This window comes from Solanum stenotomum, chromosome 2 (assembly GCF_019186545.1).
Source record: "Solanum stenotomum isolate F172 chromosome 2, ASM1918654v1, whole genome shotgun sequence".
Classification (NCBI taxonomy): domain Eukaryota; kingdom Viridiplantae; phylum Streptophyta; class Magnoliopsida; order Solanales; family Solanaceae; genus Solanum; species Solanum stenotomum.
Window position 1 is genome coordinate 44,088,645 of NC_064283.1, and position 16,386 is coordinate 44,105,030.

Here is a 16,386-nt window from a genome sequence, read left to right on the forward strand (position 1 = left end):
CTTCCCCCCTTATTTGCCGAGCGTGTTAAAAGGATTTTGAGAAATGATCTTGGAGAAATCCTGTATAAAGACTATACTTATGGTAAGCTGATAGGAGTTTGTACTCAGGAAGGTATAAACTTGTGCAATGAATTGAAGCTCTCCAAACAACTTAAGATTGACAAGCTCAAAGAAAGATCTCAGATGTGAGACTTTTGTACCCAGTTCGATTTACCTGATGCTCCAGCTAATGCAGGAAAAAACATAGAGATTCTAGAGACTCCAATCTTGATAGACCTCATAGAAAGAAGAGATCTAGATATAGATCTAAAGAAGAGCAGGGCGCTAGAAAAGCCTTTCGCAAGGCTAATAGATTTACCAAGAATAGATCTAAGCGTGAGCTCGCCAAGATTAAGTGTTATAAGTGTGGTAATATCGGTCATATAGCACCCAATTGTAAGCTTGAATAGCTGAAGATCTTAGAATTAGATGAGGATATTCATGATAAGGTTTATAGTTTCTTATATGCTTCTGGTTTTGAATCTGATTATGATTCTAACTTAGGCTCCGAAGAAGAGATTGATTTACCTGAATTATCTGATAATAATCAGCGTGATAATAATCATCATGATAATATGAATACTTGCAATACTTGCCATGGTGATACTTGCTTATATTAAAATGATGAGTTTTTTTATAAACTGCAATCTCGATTTGAAGATTTAAATCTAAATACTATTACTTCTGATAATGTGAAAGACTTTCTGAAAGAAGTTACTGATAATAATCTTCGTAAAAAAATTATTCAATTAGCTATTAATAATAATGCTAGTTCTAGTTCAAAATATTCTGAAAAATAAAAGAATGATTTTGAATTCGAATACTCTGCACCTTATTATTTGCCTGAAATTAATAACATACTTTACAAACAAACTATTTCTATAAGAGATTCTTCTTTTGATGATTTGAAAAAAGAAGTTGAAAATTTGAAAAATGAGATTAAATCTCTTAAACAAAATCAAAAGATTTGTGATCATCGTCTTACTCAGATCGAAGTTGTTAATTACAAAGGTAAAAACATTGTTGAAGATAATACTCTTGCAAAACCTTTTAATCTTGACCCTAAACAAGGTATGTTTTTAGGAATGATGCAAATTGTTACTGCTCATAAATGGTATGTTAAATGCACCATTTTGATTGATAATAGTTTTTCAATAACGAATATTGCTATGATTGATAGTGGAGCGGATGTTAGTTGCATTCAAGAAGGTCTTGTGCCAACTAAATATTTTGAAAAAACTACGCATATGGTTAAATCTGCTTCTGGTTATGCTTTAGATATAAAGTATAAATTGCCTAATACTCGCATTTGCCAAAATAAAGTGTGCATTCCACATTTCTTTTTCTTGGTAAAAAAATCAGTTATACCCTCCAATTATACTTGGAACCCCCTTTATNTCAAATATGCTTCTAGTTATGCTTTAGATATAAAGTATAAATTGCCTAATACTCGCATTTGTCAAAATAAAGTGTGCATTCCACATTTCTTTTTCTTGGTAAAAAATCAGTTATACCTTCCAATTATACTTGGAACCCCCTTTATAAATGTTATTTATCCTTTTACTAGCATAACTGCTAAAGGTTTTTCTACTACTTATGAAGATAGGGATATTAGTTATACTTTCATCACTGACCCTATTTCTCGTGATATTAATGTTTTGATTAATATGATAAAAAGCATATTGATTCTCTGCAACTGAATTGTTTCGCATGAATATATTAGATACTTTGAAATCTACCAAAGTACAAGAAAAATTAAATTAATTTCTAAACAAATTGCTCTTGATATTTGTGTTGATCATCCTAGTGCTTTTTGGAATCGAAAAAAGTATATAGTTACTCTTCCATATGAAGATGATTTCATATTCCTACAAAATCTCATCCTTGTCAAATGAACGCCGAATTAGTTGAATTCTGCAAAAAGGAGATTGATAATTTGTTACAAAAAGGTTTGATAAAACCATTAAAATCATCTTGGTCTTGTACTGCATTTTATGTTAACAATGCGGCTGAAAAAGAATGAGGTGTTCCCAGATTGGTTATAAATTATAAACCATTAAACAAATTTTTAAAATGGATTAGGTATTCTATTCCAAACAAAAAGGATATGTTGTCTAGATTATATGACGCCAATATATTTTTAAAATTTGATTTAAAATCAGGATATTGGCAGATCCAAATATTTAAAGAGCATACTTATAGAACTCCTTTTAATGTCCCGTTTGGACAATACGAATGGAATGTAATGCCATTTGATTTGAAAAATGCTCCTTCCGAATTTCAAAAAATTATGAATGATATTTTCAACCCATATTTGGATTTCATCATTGTTTATATTGTTGATATTTTGGTATTTTCCAAAACATTTGAAACGCGTATCAAGCATCTAGACATTTTCAAGAAAATCGTCACACAAAATGGTTTGGTATTTTCTAAACCAAAAATAAATTTATTTTAGACTAATGTTTGATTTCTTGGACATCTTATTTGTCAGGGAAAAGTCACCCCGATACAAAGATCAATTGACTTTGCATCAAAATTTCCTGAAGTTATTATCGACAAGACTCAATTGCAAAGATTTTTGCGAAGTTTAAATTACATCTTCCCCTTTTATAGAAATTTATCTCGTGATTTGGCCCCTCTTTACGACAGACTAAAATAGGATCATAAATCACCTTAAACAGATAGTCATACAACTTTGGTGAAAAATATTAAGTTGCGTGTCCAATCTTTACCTTCTTTAACTCTTGCTAATCCTGCTTGGCAAAAGATTGTTGAGACGGATGTGTCTAACATTGGTTATGGTGGGATTTTGAAACAAATTAATCCCAATGACAAACAGAAATATTTGATTAGATTTAATTATGGGAAATGGAGCGAAGCCTAGAAAAATATGTCATGGTGGCTCATGAAATACTAACCATTGTTAAAAGTGTGTTAAAATTTCAAGATGATTTATATAACCAGAAGTTCTTAATAAAACCTGATGCCCAATCTGTGAAATATATGTTTAATAAAGATTTTAAACATGATGCGTCAAAATTAATTTTTCCTAGATGGCAAGCGCAATTAGCTCCTTTTAATTTTGAAATCCATTATAAAAAAAGAAGTGATTACTCTCTCCCAGATTTCTTATCCAGAGAATATTTGTCTTCGTCATGAGTTTTATTTTCTCCCTTCTTTATTGAAAAAACTCTTATTACTATATTAAAAGTAATTTCTCTCAATCGAGATTTACAAGAGATAATTTTATTGAAAATTATCGATAGAATGGTGATAGACATCTTCTCTATTGTTCATAATATCGAAGAGATCGTCGATTTTGACCACAAAAATTATTATTACAATAACTACTATGACGCATTTGAATAAAACAAAATGTTTTGTTTGTAGGATGGACTCTCCTTGGATAACCAAGGGTCGAGGCAGGGGTAATAACCCCCGAGGAAGGGGAAGATCTTCCCCAGGATAATCATCAGGATCGTCATACGGATCCTCTTTTAATTCTCTAATTCTGCAAAAATATGGAAAGAAATTGATAAATTCCAAAGTCACTCAAAGTTCAACATCATCATCAATACATCTGGATGATATTCCAGAAAATAGCCCGTTATACATACACCTACAAGCATATTTGTTTGAGAAGCAAAGTGATACTTTTGCCTTTATCGCCAAAGAAGATATTGATGATATCAAATCTTTTAAAAAGGTATCAATGAAAGAAATAATATTTCTTTTAGAAAACTCTGAAATTGAGAGAAAGGAAGAACCCTGGAAGATATTCCAGCGATACTTGATTAACGAATTATATTTCCCGGGTAAGTCATATAAAACTCGATCTTACTATGAGACTATTTTAATAAATACTGGTAGTGTCGAATTTCAGCATTTCTCAGGATAAAACACCAGCGAGAATGTTTTTATAACTTCTCCAAAATGATTATTAAGCAAATTATATCTATTGAAGATTGGGGTATTTCCATAATGAAAGAAAGGCAGATCTCAGAAGACGGGCGGTAGTCCATACTGTCATCTTTAATCTAGCTTGCTAACATCCGGTTCAAATTTCAAATCAAAATATATAGAAATTTTTATATAGTTTTAAAACTGTATGGAAGGATGTTATTCCGTTTACCAGAGCAAAGGGCCTGTCAAGATTCAAATACGTATTGTTATTGAACCCATGTGTCTAGCAGTTCTAACCGCATATAGACGCCCTTTTTCAACTCAATAATGGGCTAAGAACCACGGCTGGCTAGACGGAGTCACACAGACAAAGCCAATAACGTGTTGTATTAAATCTGACTGTACCACCATCTCAGAACCAAGTCAAGAAACCATATATAAATTTATTTATATTTAGATAAAGTCTAGATCTTTCATGGTAGATATAAAGGTGAAGTTAGTTATCCGACATAGATATGAAGTTTTAGCCAGGCATGGTCACGGCTCAGATCTGAGAAATAATACCAAAAGATAAAAACAGAAATAAAATAGTACCTTGAAAAGGGTGGCCAGCTCCAAGGCCTATAAGAGAACTATACACTTTATTAACTTCGGTAAATATTCCGGCGAACTTCAAACTTTACAAAAGAGAGCTTTACAAGAAAGAGTGCTAGAGAGAGAGAAGGTTTCTCAACCTCCTTCTCCAATTAAAACTAAACCTATTTATAGAAAAAAAATATTGTACAACAATGGTGGGTCCCTTATCAATGGGTCCCTTATGTACAATATCAATGTTTTTACTGTTAATCAACAGTTTATCTATTGTTGATAGTGACTTTTACTATTGGCGATAAGCTTCACAGCTTGTCTTTTATCTTTAGTTCACTAAGGAAATCTTTCGCCTTTTTCAGCGTATCTTCTGAAATGGGTTTAGCTGATTCATCATGTTGCATTTCTTGAGTATCTTCTGCGATATCATCGCTCGTCTCACTTCTCATAGAAGTGTCTGATTTCTCGCATTGATTAATATTGAGGAGTAAATTCCTCCTGACCTCGTCTAGTTAATTATTAATCATTTCTTCTTTATTTCCATCTTGAATGGAATTTTTCTTGCAATATGCCTTACTAAGCTGTTGGCAATGATTCCCATATGAGGAGAAATACAATATTCTTGGATCTTTCTTGCAATTAGATCCAGCAATTCTTGTCCGTATAAAGACTTGGTCGTGGGATCCTTTTTCATCAATTTGTCCCAAAAATTATGATGAAAGGTTCTATACAAACAAGAAATTTGCTCCTCGGTGTATCCCACTTCTAGGGTCCATTTATGAATCCATGAAATAGAGAATTCAATTAAAAATAAAATAAAAAATCGATTTTTTCAATATAGCAAATATGATCTGCGTGGTATAAATCATTAAAGATCTGGTGAAACCTTAACCCATTGTTTATATAATTGCAGAAATGGATCAGGCAAAATATTTGTTGTTGGACCGTGGTATGACCACCAGTTCAAGAACCAATTAGGGATGGATTCTGCAAATATCTTTGCGCAAATTTTAACAACCCAAGTAAGCTTATGTCGCTCATTATTATAGTAAAAGACTTTTTCAAAAGCATTAATGTAGTCCCAATAGATGAAACTCATAGAGACCTTATTTAGGCTGATCTGCCTTTCTTTCATTGTGGAAATGCCTCAATCTTCAATAGATATAATCTGCTTAATAATCATTTTGGAGAAGTTATAAGCATTCTCGCTAGTGTTGTACCGTGAAAAGTGCTGAAATTCGACACCACCTGTATTTATTAAAATAGTCTCATAGTAACATCAGGTTTTATATGACTCTGCCAGGATATATAATCCATTAATCAAGTATCGTTGGAATATCTTCCAGGGTTCTTCCTTTCTCTGAATTTCAGAGTTTTCTAAAAGAAATGTTATTTCTTTCTTTGATACCTTTTCAAAAGAGTTAATATCATCAACATCTTCTATGGCGATAGAGGAAAAAGTATCAGTTTGCTTCTCAGATAAATATGATTGTAGTTGTGCGTATAAAGGTCTATTTTCTGGAATATCATCCAGATGTATTGATGTTGATGTTGCACTTTGAGTGACTTTGGCATTTATCAAATTCTTTCCATATTTTTGCAGAATTGGCAAATTAGAAGAGGATCCGTATGACGATCCTGATGATGATCCTGGGAAGATCTTCCCCTTCTACGGGGGTTATTAACCCTGCCTCGACCCTTGGTTATCCAAGGAGAGTCCATCCTACAAACAAAACATTTTGTTTTATTCAAATGCGTCATCGTAGTTATTGTAATAATAATTTTCGTTGTCAAAATCGACGATCTCTTCGATATTATGAACAATAGAGAAGATGTGTATCACCATTCAATCGATAATTTTCCATAAAATTATCTCTTGTACATCTCGATTAAGAGGAATTATTTTTAATATAGTAATAAGAGTTTTTTCAGTAAATAAGGGAGAAAGAAAACTCATGACGAAGACAAATATTCTCTGGATAAGAAATCTAGGAGAAAGTTATCACTTCTTTTTTTATAATGAATTTCAAAATTAAAAGGAGCTAACTGGGCTTGCCATCTAGCAAAAATTAATTTTGACGCATCATGTTTAAAATCTTTATGAAACATATATTTCTCAGATTGCGCATCGATTTTTATTAAAAACTTTTGATTATATAAATCATGTTGAAATTTTAACACACATTTAACGATGGTTAGCATTTCATGAGCCACCGTGGCATATTTTTTCTGGGCTTCGCTCCATTTCCCAAAATTAAATCTAATCAAATATTCATGTTTGTCTTTGGGATTAATTTGTTTCAAAATCCCACCATAACCAATGTTAGATGCATCCGTCTCAATAATCTTTTGCCAGGCAGGATTAGCAAGAGTTAAACAAGGTAAAGATTGGATATGCAACTTAATATATTTTACCAAAGTTTTATGCCTATCAGTCCAAGGTGATTTATGATCTTTTTTTAGCCTGTCGTAAAGAGGGCCAAATCACAAGATAATTTTTCATAAAAGGGGGAGATGTAATTTAAACTTCCCAAAAATCTTTGCAATTGAGTCCTGTCGGTAATAACATCAGGAAATTTTGATGCAAAGTTAATTGATCTTTGTATCGAGGTGACTTTTCCCTGACAAATATGATGTCTAAGAAATCGAACATTAGTTTGAACTAAACTCATTTTTGGTTTAGAAATTACCAAACCATTTTGTATAACGATTTTCTTGAAAATGTCTAGATGCGTGATATGTGTTTCAAATGTTTTGGAAAATATCAAAATATCATCAATATAAACAATGATGAAATTCAAAAATGGGTTGAAAATATCATTCATAATTTTTTGAAATTCGGAAGGAGCATTTCTCAAACCAAATGGCATTACATTCCGTTTGTATTGTCCAAACGGGACATTAAAAGTAGTTTTATAAGTATGCTCTTTAAATATTTGGATCTGAACACCTCGTTCTTTTTCAGCCGCATTGTTAACATAAAATGCAGTACAAGACCAAGGTGATTTTGAAGGTTTTATCAACCCCTGTTGTAACAAATTATCAATCTCCTTTTTGCAGAATTCAACTAATTCGGCGTTCATTTGACAGGGACGAGATTTAGTAGGAATGACATTCTTAGAGAAATCATCTTCATATGAAAGAGTAACTATATGCTTTTTCTGATTCCCAAAAGCACTAGGATGATCCGCACAAATATCAACAGCAATTTGTTCAGAAATTAATTTAATTTTTTCATGTACTTTGGTAGATTTCAAAGTATCAAATATATTCATGCTAAACAATTCAAGTTACAGAGAATCAATATGCTTTTGTTTCATAATATCACGAGAAATAGGGTCAGTGATGAAAGTATAACTAATATCCCTGTCTTCATAAGTAGCAGAAAAACCTTTAGCATTTATGCTAGAAAAAGGATAAATAGCATTTATAAAGGGGGTTCCAAGTATAATTGGAGGGTATAACTGATTTTTTTACCAAGAAAAAGAAATGTGGAATGCACACTTTATTTTGGCAAATGCGAGTATTAGGCAATTTATACTTTATATCTAAAGCATAACCAGAAGCATATTTGACCATATGAGTAGTTTTTTCAAAATATTTAGTTGGCACAAGACATTCTTGAATGCAATTAACATCCGCTCCACTATCAATCATAACAATATTCGTTATTGAAAAACTATTATCAATCAAAATGGAGCATTTAACATACCAGTTATGAGCAATAACAATTTGCATCATTCCTAAAAACATACCTTGTTTAGGATCAATATTAAAAGGTTTTGCAAGAGTATTATCTTCAGCAATGTTTTTACCTTTGTTATTAATAGCTTCAATCTGAGTAAGACGATGATCACAAATCATTTGATTTTGTTTAAGAGATTTAATCTCATTTTTCAAATTTTCAACTTCTTTTTTCAAATCAAAAGAAGAATCTCTTGTAGAAACAGTTTGTTTTTAAAGTCTATTATTAATTTCAGACAAAGAATAAGGTGCAGAGTATTCGAATTCAAAATCATTCTTTTTTTTTCAGAATTTTTTGAACTAGAACTAGCACTATTATAAACATCTAACTGAATAATTTTTTTACGAAGATTATTATCAGTAACTTCTTTCAGAAGTTCTATCACAGTATCAAAAGTAATAGTATTTAGATTTAAATCTTCAAATTGAGATTGCAGTTTATAAAAAAACTCATCATTTTCACATAAGCAAGTATCACCATGGCAAGTATTGCAAGTATTCATATTATCATGTTGATTATTATCACGCTGATTATTATCACATAATTCAGGTAAATCAATCTCTTCTTCGAAGCCTGAGTTAGAATCATAATCGGATTCAGAACCAGAAGTATATAAGAAACTATAAACCTTATCATGAATATCCTCATCTAATTCTAAGATCTTCAAATTTTCAAGCTTACAATTAGGTGCTATATGACCGAAATTATCACACTTATAACACTTAATCTTGGCGAGCTCACGCTTAGATCTAGTCTTGATAAATCTATTAGCCTTGCGAAAGGTTTTTCTAGCGCCCCGCTCTTCTTTAGATCTATATCTAGATCTCTTCTTTCTATGAGGTCTATCAGGATTGGAGTCTCTAGAATCTCTATGTTTTCTCCTGCTATTAGTCGGAGCATCAGGTAAATCGAACTGGGTACAAAAGTCTCACATCTGAGATCTTTCCTTGAGCGTGTCAATCTTAAGCTATCTGGAGAGTTTCAATTCATTGCACAAGTTTATACCTTCCTGATTACAAACTCCTATCAGCTTACCATAAGTATAATCTTTATACGGGATTTCTCCAAGAGCATTTCTCAGAATCCTTTTAACACACTCGGCAAATAAGGAGGGAAGGCCATCTATAAAATTAGCTTTCCAATGCTCATAAATGTTTTCGGGTAGTTCCATCACCCTACTCATATAAGTATCTTTAAACCATCTAAATTCTCCCAAGGTTTTACATCGTAGACCATTCAACAAGGTAGGAACAGTCTCGTACTGATTGGTGAATCTATCATTAAAATGTTCTAGGATGGTTAAGACTAGAGTATAAACAACGTCTTCTCTATTAGCAACTAGAGGCATGCCCAAGTTATCAAAACCTTCACTACTCGAAGTAGCATTAATTACAACAGCCTTTTGCTGAAGGCTCATATAATTATCCCACCAACCTCTAAGTTGGCCAGCAAAACCTGCAATAATCATTTTGCATAAATTTCTATCTGTGTTTTAACATTTTTACAAATGGTTGCATACATAAGCATTCTATGAACGAGAATAGTTAGCTGTCTATCAGTTAACCCGTCGAGATTCCACTCATAAATTTCAAAACCACTATAAGAGGTATTGGTCTGATTCCAGTCGCGTTCCTCTGTAAGCACATCCTGAGGAGTTGGCCTGGAATAATAATAGGTTTGCATGCTAGGTTTATGAGCAAACTTAGGATTACCACTATTCTTCTTGGGATAACTGCGAAGTTTATTAAATTCTGAAGAAACATGATTTTTAAAATCAAAAGTGTTTTCCATTTTATCTGCAAAATTTTCAGACAAATCTATAGGGTTAGCTTTAAAATCCGAAAACTTTTTATCAAGAAGTTCTTCGAAATCATACATCGATTTGAATTTAAAATCCTTAATCTCAGTGGGCCTCTGCACAGAGGTAGACATAGTAAGAGCTTCGGAATTAGTTTTAGAAGTCGAAGCTTTATCAAAAACTTTTAAATCATTTTTTATTTGAATAATCAAAGTAGTCAATTCATCCAAAAAAAATTCAAGCGAACCAATATGTTCAGCCAAAACTTTAGCATAAAGTCCCAAAAAATTATTTTGAGAAATCAAGTTATTAATTTCATTGATGCTGACTGCCGTAACATCTTCTTCAACAATTTTTTGAAAGGCAGTAAAAGTGATACCAGTATTATTAGGTAAAGTAAAAGATGACTGAGGAGGATAAACAGCCTTAATAATATTACCAGATTCATCTTTATAAGATCGTTCTAGAACTTTGATGAATAAAGGAAGATAAGTGGTTATAAACCAAGACACAAAATACATAATTTGATTATGTAAAGCACAAATTTCATAAAACACCACAAAATACATAATTTGATTATGTAAAGCACAAGTTTCATAAAACTCTCGAAAGATATTATTTAAATCATCAGCACTATAAGAGTCAAAAAACCATGTTTTAAAATGGTTCCATTTATCACTTAAAAATTCATAATAATGATAATAATAATAATAATAATAAAATAGTAATAATAATAGTAATAACAATAGTAATAGTAATAGTAATACTAATAATAAAAATAAGACTCATTCTTTGTATAACTTGAGAAATGGTTCGACCAATATTTTTATTGTTGGCCCGTGGTATGACGCGACCACCAGTTTAAAAATCAATTTGGTATAGAATTCGCAAATATCTTGGCACATACTTTTATAAGCCAAGTATGTTTATGCCTCTTATTGTTATAACAGATAACTTTATTAAATGCCTGAATATAATCCCAATAGGTAAAGCTTACCATGACTTTGTTTAGACTGAATTGTCTTTCAGTCATTGAGGAAATACCCCAATCTTCAATATGAATGACGTGTTTTATAATCATTTTAGAGAAGTTATAAACATTCTCACATGTATTATATCCTGAAAAATGTTGAAATTCAACACTTGTGCTTATCAGCAGAGTCTCATAATATTTTCGAGTTTTGTATGACTCACCCGGGAAATAAAGCCCATTAACTAAATACCTTTGGAATATCTTCCAAGGTTCTTCTCTTCTCTATATGTCAGAGTTTTCTAAGAGAAATATCATATCTATTTTTTCTACCTTTTCATATGTTTTGATATCATCAAATTCTTCTTTGGCGATTGAAGCAAAAGAATCACTTTGTTTTTGAGTTAGAAACTCCTATAGTTTAGCGTATAATGGATCACTTTCTAGAATATCTTCCAAATGTATTGATGATGAAGCTTTTTCCTGTGCTCTAGAGTTTAAGTTATATAAACTAATTCCTCCCTTTTGTATAATTGGAGTACTAGATGATGAAGATCTGTATGATGATCTTGATGAACTTGGGGATGATCTTCCCCTTCCGCGAGTATAACTGTCTTTTCCTCTAGCCTTGGTTATCCAAGGAGGATCCATCCTGCAAACATAGCATTTAGTTTTAATCATTCAAGAGGTTATATTTTTAATCAGTCAAGAGGTTATAAACTTCATCACAATAAAATCTTTCATAAAGCTCTTGTTCAATCATGTAATTATTGACGATATCAATTACCATTCCGTCTATAATTTTCCATAATATAAGTTCCTTTAAATCTCTATTAAGAGGAACTGCCTTCAAATCGTAACCAAATCTTTATCAGGAAAGAAATCAAGAAAACCCATCAGAAGAAAGCTATTCTCTTGATAAGAAGTCTGGGAGGGAATTATCAGTTCCCTTTTTATAATGAATTTCGAAATCAAAAGGGGCTAATTGTGCCCGCCACCTAGCAAAAATTAACTTAGACACATCATGTTTAAAATCTTTATCAAACATATACTTGACTGACTGAGCATCAGTTTTTATCAAAAAATTTTGATTATATAAATCATCTTGAAATTTTAAAATGCACTTAACGATAGTTAACATTTCATGAGCTACCGTCGCATATTTTTTTTGAGCATCGCTTCATTTTCCTGAATGAAATCGAATAAGATATTCATTTTTATCATGCGAATTAATTTGTTTCAATATACCTCCATACCCAATATTAGACGTATCCGTCTCTACAATCTTTGGATAATATCAGGGAATTTTGATGCAAATTCAATAGATCGCTGAATAGGAGTCATTTTTCCTTGACAAATCAAATGACCCAAAAATCTAACTTCTGTTTGAAAAAGACTCATTTTAGGTTTAGATTTAACCAAACCATTTTGAATAACTATTTTCTTAAAAATGTCTAAATGCTTAATATGCATTTCAAGAGTCTTTGAGTAAACCAAAATATCATCAATATCAACTATGATGAAATCCAAATAGGGATTGAAAATATCATTCATTATCTTTTGAAATTCTGAGGGAGCATTTTTTAACCCAAAAGGCATTACATTCCATTCGTACTGTCCAAACGGAACATTAAATGTCGTTCTCTATGAATGGTCTCTAAATATTTGGATTTGCCAATATCCAGATTTTAAATCAAATTTTGAAAAGATATTAGCATCATATAATCTGGTTAATAAATCTCTTTTATTAGGAATAGGATATCTAATCCATTTTAAAATTTTATTTAAAGGTTTATAATTTATAACTAACCTGGGAACACCTCACTCTTTTTCTTCTGCGTTATTAACATAAAAAGCAATACACGACCATGGTGATTTGGAAGGCTTTATCAACCCCTTTTGTAATAAATTATCAATTTCTGTTTTGCAGAATTCAACCAATTCGGTATTCATCTGACAAGGACGTGATTTGGTAGGGATATTTACCTCAGAGAAATCATCTTCATATGGAAGAGTTACAATATGCTTTTTCCGATGCCAAAAGGCACTAAGATGATCAGCACAAATATCAATGGCCATTTTTTCAGAAATGAGTTTAATTTTTTCTTGTACTTTAGCAGATTTTAAAGTATCGAATATATTCATACTAAATATCTCAACCTGTAAATAATCAACATGCTTTTGTTTCATTTCAATTAGAGCATTAATATCTCTAGAAATAGGCTCGGTGATAAAAGTATAACTAATATCTTGATTTTTATAAGTAGAAGAAAATCATTTAGCATTTATATTAGTAAAGGATAAATTGCATTTATAAAAGGAGTTCCTAGAATAATAGGAGGGTATAACTAATTTTTTACTAAGAAAAAGAAGTGAGGAATACAAACTTTATTCTGGCAAATACGAGTATTAGATAATTTATACTTTATATCTAAAGCATTACCAGATGCAGATTTAACCATATGAGTTGTTTTTTTCAAAATATTTAGTAGGTATAAGACCTTCTTGAATGCAACTCACATCAGCGCCACTACCAATCATAGCAATGTTAGTTATAGAAAAAGTATTATCAATTAATATAGTACATTTAACATACCATTTATGAGCTGTAACAATTTGCATCATTCCTAAAAACATATTTTGTTTCAGATCAATATTCAAAGTGTTGGCAAGAATATTTTCTTCAGCAGTAGATTCATCAACGTTATTTTTTCCTTTGCTATTAGCAGACTCAATCTGAGTAAGACGGTGATCATAAATAATATGATTTTGTTTAAGAAATTTAATTTCTTCCTTCAAATGTTCAATTTCTCCTTTTAAATCATCAAAAAAGGTATCACGAATAACCATGATTTGTTTAGAAGAGAGTCTATTATGAACTTTAGACAAGGAGTAAGGAGTAGAATAATTAAAATCATCTTTAACCTTTTTATCAGTAGGAATACTAGTTGAAGAGCTAGTTTTACTAGCAGCCAATTGAATGATCTTTTCACGAAGAGTATTATCGGTAACTTCTTTTAGAAGTTCTATTACATTGTCTGCAGTGATAGTGAACATATTAATGTCTTCGAACTGAGATTGTAGCTTGTAGAATTTATCATGTTCGTAGTGACAAACATCACCATGACATTTGCAAGCATCATTCGAATCTTGATGAACCTTAGAAGTCTCAGGTTGCTCATCTTCTGTTGTATAACTTGCTTCAGAATCATCATAATCTGATTCGGAACCAGAAGTATATAGAAAACTATAAATCTTCTCTTGAATATCATCATCAAGTTCTAAAGTCTTAAGCTTTTCTAGCTTACAATTTGGAGCTATATGCCCAAATTTTCCACATTTATAACACTTAATCTTATCAAGATTTCGCCTTGACCTATTCCTGGTAAATCTATGAGATTTACGATGAGTCCTACGCTCATCTCTTTATTCTCTAATCCTTCTTCTAGATCTTCTCTTCTTATGATGAGATCTATGGGATTCTAATTTAGAAGTTTCTCGGTTGGTGATTTTTTAAGCATCCGGTAAATCGAATTGAGTACAAAAATCTCCTAATTGAGACTTTTCTCTAAGCTTATCCATCTTAAGTTGTCTTGAGAGTTTTAACTCATTGCACAAATTTATGTCTTCTTGCTTACAAGCCCCAATAAGCTTTCCATAAGTAAAATCACTATAGGGAATAATTCCTTGAGGATTTCTAAGAGTCTTTTTTATTCTTTCTGCAAATAAAGAAGGTAAGCCATCAATAAAGTTGGCTTTCCAAAATTCTAAACGATTTTTGGGAAGTTCCATGACCCGACTTAAATAAGTTTTTTTATACCATCTAAACTCTCCTAAATGTCTACATCTAAGACCATTTAGAAGAGATCTAATGGTATCATATTGATTGGTAAATCTACCACTAAAATGTTCAAGAATAGTCAAAATAAGTGTATACGTCTTCTCTATTTTGAACAAGGGCAAAGCCTAAATTATCAACTCCTTCATTTACTGACTTAGCATTAATTATCGTTGCTTTCGCATCAGAGGGCATATAATTATCCAACCATCCTCTTAGTTGACCGGTAAATCCTGCAATAATCATCTTGCAAATGGTCTTGTCAGTGCTACTAACACTTTTGCAGATAGTAGCATACATAAGCATCCTATGAACCATAATCGTCAACTGCCTATTAGTTAACCCATCGAGATTTCATTCATAAATCTCACTTCCACTATAAGAAGTGTTAGTTTGATTCCAAACTCTTTCCTCTATTAAAACATCTTGAGGAGTAGGCCTGGGATAATAATATGTTTGCATGCTAGGTTTCTAGCATAAGCAGTATTACCACTATTCTTTTTTGGATACCCATGAAGTTTATTAACTTCCACTTCCATTTGAGTTTTGGAATCAAAAGTGGCTTCCATATCATCTGCAAAGTCTTCAGCGAGACTTATCGGTTTCGCACTTGCACCAAATTGAGAAAACTTTTTATCAAGAAGATTTTCAAGGTCATGCAAAGGTCTAAGAATAAAATCCTGAATCTCAGGGGGCCTTTGAATATGAACATCAGGCTGTTTTGACGAAGAAGCCTGTTCCGAAACTTGTTTCACAGATTGGCTTACCATCAATTTGAACAATCAGATTAGACAGGCTATCTAATTCTTTATCTAGAGAACAAATATGTTCACCAATAACTTTGACATATAGACCCAAATAATTATTTTGAGAAATAAGATGATTAATTTCATTTATAAATACTGTGGCGACATCATTATCAATAAATTTATGAAAAGCAGTAAAAGTAATACCAGTATTATTTGGTAAAATAAACGGAGCTTGAGGAGGATAAATGGATTGAATAATATTACCTTATTCATCTTTGTAAGATTGTTCAAGAACGTTGATGAATAAAGGTAAATAAGTGGTTATAAACCAAGGCACAAAAAACATAATATGATTATGTAATGCACAAGTTTCATAAAACTCTTGTGAAATATTATTTAAATATTCTTTACTATAAGTGTCAAAAAACCAAGTTTTAAACCGGTTTAATTTTTCATTTAAAAATTCGTTTTGAATATATTTTCTTGTCAGTGAACCTGGACTAAAATCAATTTGATGCTCATTCATCATTAAGTATCATTAAGATTAAAATCCATCTCGGATATAGAAGGAATATCCTTATCAGAAATATGGATGCTTTATCATTCGTTTGAATAATGTTTAACCGAGGATCAATTTTATTCTTTTGTTTTTCTACAGATATAACTGTTGATAAAGTATGTAAAGAAGCAGCGCGATTTCTAGCTGGACCATAACAAGGTTCTATCGGAGAAATATGTTGAATAGCCAGTCTT

General features: G+C 31.5%; 1 pseudogene; it reads right to left on the minus strand.

Annotated features, from left to right (window-relative positions):
* Positions 1-5,680: 5,680 nt before the first annotated feature.
* LOC125856008 (uncharacterized) lies at positions 5,681-15,654 on the minus strand (annotated as a pseudogene).
* Between the last annotated feature and the right edge of the window lie 732 nt (positions 15,655-16,386).